At 35.7% G+C, this 15,127-nt stretch overlaps 1 protein-coding gene and 1 pseudogene across 1 annotated transcript in view; both read right to left on the reverse strand.

Annotated features, from left to right (window-relative positions):
• KCND2 (potassium voltage-gated channel subfamily D member 2) overlaps positions 1 to 15,127 on the reverse strand; it is a 489,553-nt gene that overhangs the window by 412,068 nt on the left and 62,358 nt on the right. The window lies entirely within an intron of this gene.
• Positions 6,360 to 7,501, reverse strand: LOC116872708 (annotated as a pseudogene).

Genomic DNA, 15,127 nt, shown 5'->3' on the forward strand with positions numbered 1-15,127 from the left:
GTTATCTTGTCTACTAGACTAGCGTCCTTCACCATATTCTATTCTGTATAGAAAACCTTTAGTGCATTTAAATATGTCTACTGGATAAACCAAATAACTGATATAATAAATGATAATCTAAAAAGTACTTATTCAACTAAGTCAGGTTTAAAGCTTTATTAAGAGTCTGTATAAAGACGGACCTCAAAAGAACATGAAAAACACTCACTCATTTTGAAATTGAAATTATTTTGTTAGTTTATTCATGATAAAACAGTGATGTGAAAAAATAGTACCAGCAAGAGATACCTGACCTAGAGAAAAATAATCCATAAAAAATCTGAGGTAGAGAATTCCATAGGTAACTTCAAAACACCATTATACTATGCTCTGATAAACCTACCTCACATTAAAAAGGTGAAAATGAGAATAAAAGAATGGACATAATTTAGATTAAACAAATCCTTTGAAAAGTTTCCCTCCCAAAATAATTCAGGCAAAGACTAACTACAACACCTAGAGAATCACTGTACTTTCTACTAGTAGATGAGCTAAAAGAGGTACTGAAAAGAAAGAAAACCTAAACACCATGTCTGAATTGTGGAAGTGTTTCATATTTTAATTATGTTTTGGGTTTCTGCTCAGTGGAGCACACTGTGATACAAATAAATTTAAAAGAAGTTACAAAATTATAGGAGACGATGAAATATTCATAATTAGGATGCCTAAATACAACACAGAAATCATGACTAACAACTGTAAGTACTCAATAATATCATTAAACTCTTCAAATTCCTAGAGATCTTCATATCAGAATTCTCTTGTGTAAAGATGTTATATTTAATGGATTAAAGAACAATTTTTATTACTGTGAATCTCTGAAATGTAAAACAGCCTGACATTTCTGATTTACTATGTCAGCTTATCATGTTCAAATAGACTTTATTCTGTGCAGTTCAATAAAAACTTTTAAAAACTTCAAAAGAACAGTGTCTTATAGTCATTTTTCAGAAGGAGGAAGTTCTTGATACTATGTCAGAAAATAGGAAAACTTTGTTTTCAAAACAACAAACACACCTCATTAAAGCTTCTGTAAACTGATTCTCATTGAGTACTTTTCCTCCAGAGACTTCCTATACTTGTGTTCTTGTTTTGCCATTATATATGTATTTCATATACATACACTTGCTTAAATATACTTTTGTACACTTGTGCATATAGTTTCTTAGAAAATAGAAGTTATAGAATTATAATTTTGGAATGGGGAGGGGGTTTACCAGTAATCTATTCCAACCTGATGAGGTTTACCGGTAGAGGACTGAAAGGGAAAGATATTTAAGAAACAACTTCTCAACAGAACTCAGGTCTACTGACTCTTGTTGAAGTGTTCTTCCTAGTGCTCTATACTACTGCTTCTCCATATACACTAAGTTGATGGAGCCTCACTAAATAGAATCTTTGCTAGACACTTATATTTTATGTCATATACACATTAGGTCTGATAATCTCTGCTTGAACTGATTTAGAAAATGACATCAACTTCAATTGCAAAAATTGCAACCTGCATGAAAACTCATTCATAATATCCTTCATGTTTTAAGTCACCTGTATGTAAAAGTTAAATAAATGAAAGAACTGCTGTTGTTTTTACAGATAAAGGAAAATAATACTATATGGTTATTCTTGTTTCAAAACTCAAATATAATATTTTAAAGATGTATATCATATTCTACTGTGTGATAAGTATAAGTATGTGTAAAGTATTAAAAACATCTATTATTTTTTCTGTTTTCCATATATAAGTTCCATGAAGGAAAAAAAAAAAAAAGGGCAGGTCAAACCAAATTCTAACTAAATACTCACACTGCATAGTCTATCTACTCATTTCAAGCAGGGACACAGTGTTTGGGGTTATAAACAAATCATTACTGGAGAGAAAATAACTTCTTGAGCCAGTGTTTATTTTAATGATAGTAATTCATTAAAATTACCTAGTGACCCCTTGAAAAAATACAGACAGTTAAAAAAAAATACCTCAACAGCTAACATCATTTCTCAAGGATGAAAAACTTTTCCTCTAGAATCAGGAACAGGACAAGGATGTCCATCTCACCACTTTTATTCAGCATAGTGCTATAAGTCTTAGCCACAGCAATCAGACAAATAAAATAAAATAAAAGGCAACCAATTTGGTAAGGAAGAAGTAAAACTTTTACTATTTGCAGATGGCATAATACTATATATAGAAAACTGTGAAGATCCTACCAAAAACCACTAGAACTGATAAATGAATTCAGTAAAGTCACAGGTTATAAAATTAATATGCAGAAATCTGCTACGTTTCTACATGCTAATAATGAAGTAGCAGAAAGAGAAATAAAGAAAACAATCCCACTTAGAATTCCACCAAAAATAGCAGAATACCTAGAAATAAATTCAACCAAGGAGATGAAAGACCTGTACTACAAAAACAATAAAACACTGATAAAAGAAAATGAAGATGACACAAACAAATGGGAAGAAACTCCATGCTGAAAGAACCAGTATTATTAAAAATGTCCATACTACTCAAAGCAATCTACAGATTTAATGCAATTCCTATAAAAATATCAATAGCATGTTTCATAGAACTAAAACAAATAATCTTAAAATTTGTATGGAAACACAAAAGACCCCAAATAGCTGAAGTAATGGGAAAGAACAAAGCTGGAGGTATCCCAGCTATTTTGAAATCCCAGATTTCAAGATATATTGCAAACTGTAGTAATCAAAACAGTGTGGTACTGGCAGAAAAACAGACCCATAGATCAACAGAACAGAATAGAGAGCCCAGAAATAAACCCATAATTTTATGGTCAGTTAAGCTTTGACAAAGGAGGCAAGAATGTACAATGGGGAAAAGACAGTCCCTTCAAGGGATGGTCCTGGGAAAGTTGGACAGCCACATGCAAAAGAATGAAACTGGACCATTTTCTTAAACCATACACAAAATAAACTAAAAATGGTTAAGGACCTAAATGTGAGAGCTAAAACCATAAAACAATTAGAAGAAAACATAGGCAGTAATTTCTTTGACATTGGCCATAGAAACATTTTTCTTGATATGTCTCCTCAGGCAAAAGAAACAAAAGCAAAATCAAACTACTGTACTACACCAAAACAAAAAGCTCTTGCACAGCAAAGAGAACTATCAACAAAACGAAAAGGGAACTTACTGAATGGAGAAGATATCTGCACATGATATATCCAATTAGGGGTTAATATCCAAAATATATAAAGAATTTATACAACTCAACATGAAAAAAAATTAATAAATAATTTGATTTAAAAAATGGGCAGAGGATCTGAATAGACATTTTTTCCAATGAGGACATAGAGATGGCTAAGAGGCACATGAAAAGATGCTCAACATCATTCAAAACGAGAGTGAGATATCACTTCACACCTGTCAGAATGGTTAAAATAAAAAAACACAAGAAATAATAAGTGTTGGTGAGAATGTGGAAAAAAAGGAACCCTTGTGCACTACTGGTAGGAATGCAAGTTGGTACAGCCACTGTGGAAAACAATATGGAGACTCCTCTAAATATTAAAAAATAGAAATACCATATGATCCAGTAATCCCACTACTGGGCATTTACCCAAAGAAAGTGAAAACACTAATTTGAAAAGATATATGCATCCCTATGTTTATTGTAGCATTATTTACAATAGCCAAGATATGGAAGCAACCTAGTGTCCATCCATAGATAAATGCATAAAGAGTGATATACAGGGGCACCTAGGTGGCTCAGTGGGTTAAAGCCTCTGCCTTCAGCTCAGGTCATGATCCCAGGGTCCTGGGATCGAGCCCCGCATCGGGCTCTCTGCTCAGTGGGGAGCCTGCTTCCTCCTCTCTCTCTCTTTCTGCCTGCCTCTCTGCCTACTTGTGATCTGTCAAATAAATAAATAAAAATCTTAAAAAAAAAGAGTGATGTACAGATACAATGGGATATTACTCAAACATAAAAAAGAAAAAAAGAATGAAATCTTTCCATTTGCAACAACATGGATGGACCTAGAAAGTATAATGCTAAGTGGAATAAGTCAGTCAGAGGAAGACAAATACCATATAATTCCACTCGTATGTGGAATTTAAGAAAGAAAACAAAGAGACAAACAAAAAACCAGACTCTAAAACATAGAAAACAAACAGGTGGTTGCCAGAAGAAAAGGAGGTGGTGGGATTGGTGAAATAGAAAAAGGGGCTTAAGGGTACACTTATCTTGATTGAACTCTAAAAAATATAAAGAATTTTTGAATCATTATATTGGACACCTGAGACTAATATAACACTGTATGTTATTTATACACACGTATAGATATATACACCCTTGTCAATCCCACTCCTGCCACCAGTTGGAGATTTTAACAAGTATCCTAGCTGATACTTATGGACTGAATGTATCTCTACACTTTTTCCCCTCATCCCGCCAGCCATCTACCATTAGTTCTACCATTAGTACAACTTACTGTTTCAGAAAAGTACTCAATTTAAGGAGACCTGGAATAACTATCTCTCTATGAAGAAGGATTTTTGATTTTTGTTAGCTTGATCAAAACTTAGAATCCAAATGGTTTGTGTAATTACCCATTTCTAATGTTAATATTATTGCCACTAATTATATCTCTATGTTGATAAGCTATAAGAAAAAAAAAATAAATTTCTACCACATATGGAATCAGCCTTCAAAGACAGAATGTGTCAAGGGACTTGGAAAGAGCTCAAATTAAGCCATTTATGACTGCAAGGAACAGACAAACAAAAGGAGGTGGCACTTTCATCACAGAAGACGATATGGACAATTTGGGGGAATCTCAAGTCTAGGAGATGATAGTGGGAAAGCAGGGTGATTATTCACAGAATCATAGGCTCTCAGATCAGGAAACGTCTATAGCTATTATTCAATATAGTTTTCCATCCTCTCCTTACATAAATTACATAATATTCTTAACAAGGGGTGTGATGGCTTCTGATTGAATACTTCTCATGACAAATAAATGAGAAGGGGAACAAAAAAATAAACTGTAACTATATACCACCTTAAATAATAGGGTTAAGCAAAAAATAACTAGGATGTAAAAAAATAAGTAGGATATATAGTTTTGAGTTTTTATATTATGATTTATTTACTTCTTTGCAATATTAGTTGTGATATTACTTCTTTGTGTTTCCCTAAATTTGATTAAGTATTTGAGCCAAATAAAACAAAACTCATGATTAATATGAATGTAGTAATTAAACTGTGCTTCTAATGCAGTAACTTGAGGAAAGTTTTACTATGAAATGGCAATTCCCATACTATTGCTGCCAGTGAAGGGAAGAAAGAAGTAAATTAAAAGGAAAAAAAAAAAGCCACAGAAAACCAAGTCTTGCTATCAGGGTCATTTATATGCCTCCCATGTGGATTACTCACCCCCCCTTTTTTTTAAGGCTTAAAATGTATTTTAATAAGTTTACGGCATTACTGCTCCATTTCTCAGAAAAACTCCAAAGACATTAGGGACAAATCACACATGGTACACCAGTAAAAAAAAAAAAAAAAAAAAAGCACAACATAACTACCTAGGATAGGCAAGGGTAAGAGCAACTGTCCAACCTTCAGCACATAGTAACCTTGTTCCCAAGATTGTACTAGGCCTATCAAGAAATCTGTGAACAGCAACATCACAGACACAAAAGGGCCATTCCTGGGTTGTCCTTACCCAAGAAAAAAGTTGGAGGCAACTTAACACAAGATTTTTTTAAAGATATACTCCAAATGAAAATCTCTAAGAGAAAATGTCTTCCTTAGGACATAAAGGGGTAATACATGGGATATAATAGAACCATATGTATCCTGTCTGTGACCTCTGTGGACATTTGCCTGAATTCCCACCTGTGAGTGAATGGAACAATGGGACTAAGGTCACTGGGGGAGGTTTGGTTTTGTGGTGTATGTGGCAGTGCCCCTGGGTTTGGAGGGTATAAGAATGAGAAAGCAAATACAAGAGGATGAGTAAAGAATGGAATGATCAAGATTAATGGGAGCTCTAACTGGATCCATTTTGCCATAGTTCCTCTCCACCCACACCCTCAGGCCCTCAATAATCAAGGGAGACTTCAGGAATGAACCATACAGAATCAACTTATTAAATGATATACCACACAGAACTGATTTGTTAAATATCGCCCCTCCCTAACCCTCAGCCTCCAGCAAACTCCCTCAGAGTAGTCCAGGCAAGGAAGACCCAACTATTGGGAGAAACCCCTAATACTTTCTCAAGGCAGAATTCAGGCTAGGCTAGGGTCCTTCTCTTAAGGGTTTATGGGAAACTAGACATAGAGATTTTTGTTAGTATCAGAGATGTTCTTTTGGAGCAAATTCAGCTCCAGGAGCTGCATGGTTGAACGCAGGGTGGGGGTGAGGCGGGGTTCCACTAATTGCCCCAATTTCTTGCATTGTAGCAGTTTGGCCAAAGCCAGTTGTTGGTGGGGTCAATCGCAAGGTTCCATCTGGCATAATGGTGACAGGTCCTCGAGGAGCTGTGCCAGCTGGCACTGGAGCAGGGGCACGGTGACTCTGTTGTTGATGCCCACAGCACCTTCCATTGCCACCTGGCCCGTCTGTATCTCCAGTTCTCTTGCATCAGGGCACGTTCCCTTGAATCCTTCCCGCTGTAGCTGCCACATTTCTTGCTGTTGCTGCCACATCTCCTCCTCACAGCGCCTGCGCTCCTCCTCCCGTCTGAGCTCCAGTTGCCTCCGTTTTTGCCTTCCTTGGTTGTGCAGCGCTTCCATCCTCCAAAGTTCTTGATGCTACATCAAATCCTGTCTCATTAGCATGAGCTGGTGTCACAGTCTCCATCTCCAGCTTCTCACAAGTTCCTTGATGCTGCGGTCCACTTGGTCCTGCTGCTGCTTCTCCGTCTCGGTGAGTGCCTTCCAGCACGTGGCACACTCATACTCAGAGGAGCCAGGCTGTGCAGATTTGGGTGGCTGCTCTCACTCCGTGTGAAATGGCTGGTTCTTTATCACCAGCTTCTTGGGAAGTCCGTCTTCATCTTCCAGCTGGTCCATGGGCTCCACAGTCACAGGCTGAGTAAATACGGTCAGCTGTAAGGAGGATCCTTTGCTGCACCTGTCCAGAGCTTTCCGAGCCGCTGGCTTCCCTGAGAATTCAAGTTCCTTCCCCTGGGGGCCTTTCTCAATCATCCACAGTGATGACAGCCCTTTCCACCTGGCCAAACATGGAAAAGGCTTCCTCCAGCAGTTCGTGGGAAACACACCAAGGAAGGTTTCAGACCGTACTGGGTGCGCTGCAGCAGGCAGAGCACACACTCAGCCGCTTTCCACAGAGCGGCACGTTGTCCAGCTCTCCTTCGCGATCTCCCCTAGCGTTCCTGTTTGCCAGCGGATAGAGCCAAAACCCTTCTTATGAATGAAGACTCCGCCTGCCATCCCATATTTCTCAAAGAGTTTCCTCATCTCATCCTCAGTGAGGTCAGGAGGAAGACTGCCCACAAAGAGCTGGTTGTGTTGGGTGAAGGTCTTCTCTCCTGGTTTCCTAAAATTCTTCAGGTTAATAGTCAAGCGTTCATTTTGGCGGCCGGCTTGCTGTCCATTTGCAGGTACTGATGGTGGTGATGGCTGCTGCTGTCGCTGCTGGTGGTGACGCTGATGATGCTTCCTTGGAGTATGGTTTTGCTTCTCTGAGTTAAAGGTTTTGTTGCATTTTGCACCTTTTTATCAACTGTTCTCTCTGCAGAGTAACAGCAACACTGTTGTCCTCTTGGATTACTTCTTAAAACCAATTCTACTCCCTCAGCCTTGACCTTCTCAGTGGAGGAGGAGTGTCACCAGACAGAAACTTGGCACAGTCCACCTCTGGTGATTGTCACATCCACCTTGGAAAATAGATTCCTAAACCAAAACGTTATTCTATTCTGGAGGAAAGAGTTAGGATAGAGGGAGAATCTAGTTTTTCTTTATTTACTGCAGCACCGATTAACATCTTATGCCTAAAGAACTTACATACCAGGAAGACTCATGATATTTTACCATGTTGGGTCCTGGGGGTGATGCAAATAAATTAAAGCTACTGGTGACCCAAGTACCTGTGCGAATTTTAAGATGAAGTGAGACACATACTCTTGTCCCTATCCAAGGACAAGTTTCCACAGTGGAATACCCTTACACAATAATTATGGGGCCAAGACCCTTAGCGCAAACGCTAGATATGGAAAATATGGTTTTATCAACTGTCATTGAATGGCTGGTTTACATGCTCTCAGAAGGTAATTTTTACTCCTGAAAATGCATCCTCCAAGTCAGGAATAATTATCATCTCTCTGTAAGGACAATAGTTGACCTATGTTTCTTCAAAATGGCATCTGTTCAAATACTTCAAAATTTCTATTTTGATGCCTGAATATATTATTCTTTAGGCTAACCTGCCATGCTCTTTTACCTCTTTTGATGCTCATATGATATGAAACCCCCTGTTTCTTCTTCTAAACTTAGGTTGATCCATGTTCCTTTTAAAGAGCTATATATTGTAACAGAAAACAAAATAAAAATGACTTCAAATGTTAAAAAAGTGTATTATCTCAAGAACCTAGTTTCTCTCACAACTATACTGCAGCAGACAAAATTCTGATTATAATTCATTTACATAAACTAAAAATGATTATATTTACATGGCATTTTAAAATAAACATTTTTAAACTTACTCACAATTTGTTAAGATCTAAAGTGCCAAAAGATGTTTTCAAAGTGTTTTGGAAAATGGCCCTCAGAGATTGTCTGGAGATGCATGAAATGAAGTAGTAGTTTGGCAACAATAATGTATTTTTATTAATGTGAATAGCTAATTCTACTGAATCCAGTTATCACTGTTATTATGGATGGAATTGGTTAGTTGAAATATCTGTGTTGATTAAAACAAAAGAATAATTGTAATATAATCAGTTAAATTTCAGAGAGTCAGAATTTATATAATTAGTGGACTATATTTTGGAAAAAAAATAATATTTAGATTCTTCCCACAAATTTTTTTCTTGTGTTTTTCTTACCCTTCAAACTGTGCCATATGGCAAAGGTCCTAAAACACTTTCTTGGAAACTGTCTGTTGGTTTCATTAAGATTTGGGTTGCTTTTCAACAAATGGGGCAGAATTTCTAAGAATCTGTCTATGTTTTATCATCCATTTCTTCTGGCGATTGACAGCAACCATCTGCAGGTGTAGAAAGAAACTAAACCTTAATGGGACCCAGCCAAGTACTAAAGTTTCATTTGAATACAATTACATCAATTAATCTGTAGTTGCAACCTCTTGTTTAGAAACAAATAATGTTTCATTTATTTCTTGCAATAAACTAATGAAAAAGTCACTGAACAAATTACGCATTTCCTTTCCAGATAACTTAATCCTGCTGAGCGTCAACTGTCTTAACACATCCGAATTAATATACAGAAGTGGTTCAAACAGGGTAGGACCCAGGTCTCCCTTCCTCCAGCCCCATGCACTTCCAATGGACAGAGGACACTGTAGGGAATGCTTGTCATAAAGACTGATTCTAGAAGATAGCCAATACACTGAAGACTATTCACAGCAACTCTGGGTGAGTGTATTGATTTACATAATTTAAAATAGTATGTGAAGTAAAGTAATTTTGAATGTGTTAAAAAGCTGTCTTTATTATCTTGGCTAAATTTTTGTTTGCTTAATTTCAAAAGATTGTCTTGTTCCCTTTTCACTTAATAAAATGATTTTGTATGAGCCTTTATATGAAATTTTCAACTATTTAGGCTCTAGAAACTAAAGTAGGCCATTGATTAATGCCATTTTTTTTTTTTTTAAGAAAGAAGAAGAGAGAAATTTTAGGCAACCAAGTAACACTGAGCTTTTATAATTTGTTTCTCTTTTGTACAGCTCTTCATGTGGTCATCTAGAGCAGGTTTCTGTCCCAAGTTTTATGAAAGACTCCTTTAAAAGAAGCTCCAAACTGGGATGCCAGAGTATTAAACATTCAGCGAAGCATTTAAGAAAAGTACGGGACATAAAGACTTCAATAGCCATTCATTTACACTGGAAACACGACTTGATTAAATGAAAAGCTAACTGTATTTGGGTTTCTTACATTTAATAAAGAAAAATAATGTCAGCCAGATCTACCTACTTTTTCTTACTTGACATAATTAGTACCCTCAATACTGTTTCACAAATGTTATCATTGATTTATAAGCACAAACAAAATATATGTGTCTTATTGCTTAATGTCTTACACTTGACAATCCTAAATATAAGCTTTCATATGCCACAAAAGGAGCTGATCATTGGCTTCAAGTTAGGAACATTTAAAAGATGATCCCGTAAGTGGCTATTTGCATTTCTGTGGTATTTTAAGGTGTGGCTGTTTTATTATTGTTTTAATTTGATGGAGGATAAAGAGTGGCTTCTGATGTTCACTTGCTTATTTTACATTCTACTGATACTACTGCTATAGACATTGGAGATAATCAGTAATATCAACTTACGTTCAGTGGCATTGCTGGTGGAGGGGGGTTGGTATATAAAATGTTAAAACAACAGAAAGAACAAAAAGGTAAGATGAGCATATGGAAGGAGGTCTTCACAACATTCCTGCTTCCATAGAAGAGGTGATTAATGGGATTAAAAAAAAATGAAAGCAGAGCAGAAGGATGGGACACAAGTGAAATTTTAAAAGGACAAACGAAAAAAGAGGGAGGCTATGGCTAGAGAGAAAGGGGTAAAATTAGGGTATTTTGCAATCTTAGAACTGGGGTGCCTGGCTGGCTCAGTCAGTAGAGCACATGACTCTTGCGGTGAGTTCAAGCCCCATCAAGTTGGGCAAAGAGTTTACTTAAAAAGAAAACAACCACAAAAACTTAGGGGTCCCTGGGTGGTGCAGTCATTTGAATATTCAACTCTTGGGACACAGAATATTGCACTTAAATGTGCAGCCAAAGCTTCATGGTGACGTTAGAGAATTCTTCAGATTTTTTTCACTTACTTCAGAAGAGCTACAAGACAATTTATTATGGTGGCCTTTTTCTTTTAGCATGACAAATACATGCTGTGTCAGAAGATAAATTATAAGCATAGATACTCTGTTATACTCATTGTTAATTTCTTCAGTTACTTGTGGTGTTATGAAAGCTAAAACAAAGCAAAAACACTGATCTGATTATTTCTGCTAACATGATAAATGCTACCAAAATGCCTTTCTAATCCCTTTCCTAACTACACACTACCTTCTCCCTCTCTCTCAACTTCTTTTCTTCCTTCCTTTCCCTCTCCTTCCTTATTCTCTGTCTCTGTCTCTTTCTTTTTCTTTTTCTCTCTTTCTTCCTTAGGAAAAACACACCCAGTACCCCAGACCAAGGAAAAAAGTAATTTTGAAAACTACCAAAAGTTTAGAACCATTAAAAACAGAATATTTCTTAAAGGATAAAAATGAAAAGGGCCTTACCTTGATCCTTTTTCATTATAAGTTACAATCATAAAATGACTAAATGAGAATTAAAATAATATTAATTTGAGTTAATGTTACTATTTATTTCTACTAATAAAAGTGAGGAAGTTCAATAAGATATGATTAAAATTTAAATCTGAAAATGTTGTTTTCTTAAATGTTTCAAGCTATCCTGGCTATTAAACTTCAATAGTGTAAAAGCTAAAATGCAGGAAAATGACACTGTTCTGAGATCTTAAAAAAATGATGAAGAACAAAAGTCATACAATGCAATTTTTAAGGTTATTTTTAACTTAATTTTCTTGTTATTTTTATCTTCAGATCAAACCTGTTTCATTTCTCAGTTCAATTTCAGTTACATTTGTATGTAGATTTTACATAGTTAACAACATTGATAGTTTATAATCCATTTTAAAAATCCTTTCTGAGGTGTTGAAAGCATTCTGCTTTATTTAGAAACAGTAGCATAAAAATAATGAAATACCCAAATATCTATACATATACTAATTTCTCTGCACCTGCATGATTGTTCTATCATTTTTCACATTCTAAAATGGAACTCATCCATCAGTTTGATATGAGCGCATAAGTGCAGTTTCTTGTGCCTTTTGCTTATTTCATCAGCTTCATGTTTGAGTTTGATAAAAAGAAAAAAGGTATGTTAAAAATAGTAATGTTAGCTAATGCTTACTGATTTTTTAATGTGCAAGGCACTTTTCTATGTATTTAAAATAAAGACTCATTTTGTCCTTAAAGCATCCATCTAGAGTAGGTATTTCATGATCCTAATTTTACAGAGGAAGAAACTGACACATTAAAAAGTATAAGCAACTTGCCCAAGTTTCCCATACTAATGAATGGGGAGCTGGGTTCCCAGCCAGTCTATGTTCTAGCATGCCATCAATATACTCCCTGTATAGATCTTGTTTTATTTACAGCAAAACTAAAGGAACAAATAAAAAATACTTCTAAATGGTAAATATTAATAGAGCATTCCACCAAATAATCTATAGATGTAAAGTACATCGTAGTATATGCTGCATTTAAATCATGAATAAACAACATGGGGCCTGGATGAATTTGCAGCATAATCAGCAAGAATTTGCCACATTTTTCTAAAATCAGAAATTCTGGGGCGCCTGGGTGGCTCAGTGGGTTAAAGCCTCTGCCTTTGGCTCAGGTCATGATCCCAGGGTCCTAGGATCAAGCCAGGCATGGGGCTCTCTGCGCAGCAGGGAGCCTGCTTCCTCCCTTCTCTCTCTTTGCCTGCCTCTCTGCCTACTTGCGATTTGTCTGTCAAATAAATAAATAAATAAAATCTTTAAATAAATAAATTTTTAAAAAAATCAGAAATTCATCCAACTCTGTAAAACTCCCCATTGTGTGGATAAACCAGGAAAAACCTCCTTCATTGCCAACACAGAATCTGTTATTTGACATCGAGAGTGGCCTGTTTAAGGACAGTGTAGAAGTTTTTATCAAATCACTACAAATGCCAGAACTCAGAATATAGCTCATTCATTGTCAAAAAGGACTTGAGAAAGCAGGAATGCTAGATCAGAAAATACAAAATGACCAGAAAAAAGATATGTGTCCTCCTTTTATTTGCCAAAAATCCTCCATTTTCTATAGGGGGAAAGCAAAAGAGATCTCCTTTAAAATTCATTAAATTTTGTATTTTCACAAAAACAACATCAGAATAAACTCTTGGGAGATGTAACTGAATTTTGAAATGGCAAGGAAAATTCACATTAAGGTTCTGAATCAGAAAGTATGTAGGGTATAAATACATAATAAGTTAGTTATATTTTCATTATCTTGTAGTTTCATCTTACCACATAATATTATTTTATTTCCATGACAGTAGATTACAGTAGCTGTCCATTAGCTAGGTTAAGGGGATTCATAACTGAATTAAGACAGGGCAAATAAGTAACCAATTGAATAATTTATAGTGAGATATTTTTATGGCATTTCCCAGATGACTTTAGTGAGATAAAAAAAAACATATGTTAAAAAGTACTGAAAGCTGAGTTTCACAAATATCAAACATATACTTATCGATAAATCATCTATTAATTCACATAATTTATATGATAAAGAGCATACAACAAAAACAAATTTGAATGTATATTTTTTGTTTATTTATTTTTAATTTTTTTAGAGAGCAGGGGCATGAGGGGCAAAAGGAGATAGAGAGAATCATGGAACCCAATGTAGGGCTCCATCTCAGAACCCTGAGATCACACCTGAACTAAAATCAAGAGTTGGAGGCTTAATGGATTGAGTTGCCCATATGGCTCTTGAATGTATATTTAGCCTCCTAATACTTGAGGGAAATGAAAGGGCTGTAATATGCCTATGCTTCTCATACATAAACTTGTTATTTTCCTATTTTGAAGCTAAGAACCAAAATGTGAATATCAAAGATAAGCAACCTATAGATTAGAAATTTCCCCCATTTCTCGATAATATTCTGCCTTTTTTAGGGTTGAGAGACATTTTATGTACTAATTCACTCACTTATTCACTCATTTATTATTTAAGATAAATTGTCTCCTCCTGAAGCTATAATTCAACATATCCATCTATGCATAGCACAAGCTTAAGCATGCTTATGTTTGAAACAGACAATCCTGGTTTGATTCCCAGTCTTACTATTCATCAGCTAAATGGCTGTTGCCAAATTACTTCATAACCACCAAGTTCCTCACTTATAATGTGAGAATAATACTAGTATCTATCCAATAGGGTGGTTCTAAAAATTAAATGAGGTAAGACAGTATAGCAAAAAGTAAATATTCAGTAAGTATTATTGACTATTGAGTAAAAAATTAATAATGAATTTGGCTATCTAAGTACTTAGGAAGTCCTTTTATAAAGCCTCACAAGAGCTGTATAACTAAGCAGTGGAAAGTCCATCAACAGAGACTGAACCACTAAAAGATGCACCACCAAGACCATTTGGGAATGCCATGACATCACATCATAAAATACAAATAAATTCCAATGGCTGTAGCAGCTGGAATAATTATAGGAAGTAACTGAGTGAAATCAAAATATATGTCTTGGTAGGTATGTGTTATAGACCATAGTAGTTGCTCAGTGAGATTGGAGACAACACCAAATCTGTGGACTGAGTGACACACATGCTGTGGCATGCTTTCAAACTCCACTAAAACAGAAAGGACTCGGTGGGAAGGTAATCAGATTACGGAATAGATATTTTCACAAAGTTTTACATATAACTTAATTAAAAATAAATTCCCCAAACTTTCAAATGATCTGGGAGAAGGTTTTTTGTTTTGTTTTTTTTTTTAAGAAGTTACGTTTTTAACTTTCTAAAAGAAGTCACCTTCTATAGGGTGAATATATATACTTCTTGAAAGAAGTATACAGAGATAATCACTCTATAGGGAGAGTGATTATCTCTGTATACTTCTTTCAAAAACCTGAGTTTGCGTATTTTCCTACTCCTTCATGATGAAACAGGGTTGAGTAAATACAACAAAGGCTACAAAGGTGTCAAAAAGTATATTATGTGCCTCATATTAGAATTCATTATTTCCCAGGATGCCTGGGTGGCTCAGTTGGTTAAGCGGCTGCTTTCGGCTCAGGTCGTGATCCCAGC

The sequence above is a fragment of the Lontra canadensis genome, unplaced genomic scaffold (assembly GCF_010015895.1).
Source record: "Lontra canadensis isolate GAN:19392208 unplaced genomic scaffold, GSC_riverotter_1.0 scaffold2, whole genome shotgun sequence".
NCBI lineage: Eukaryota > Metazoa > Chordata > Mammalia > Carnivora > Mustelidae > Lontra > Lontra canadensis.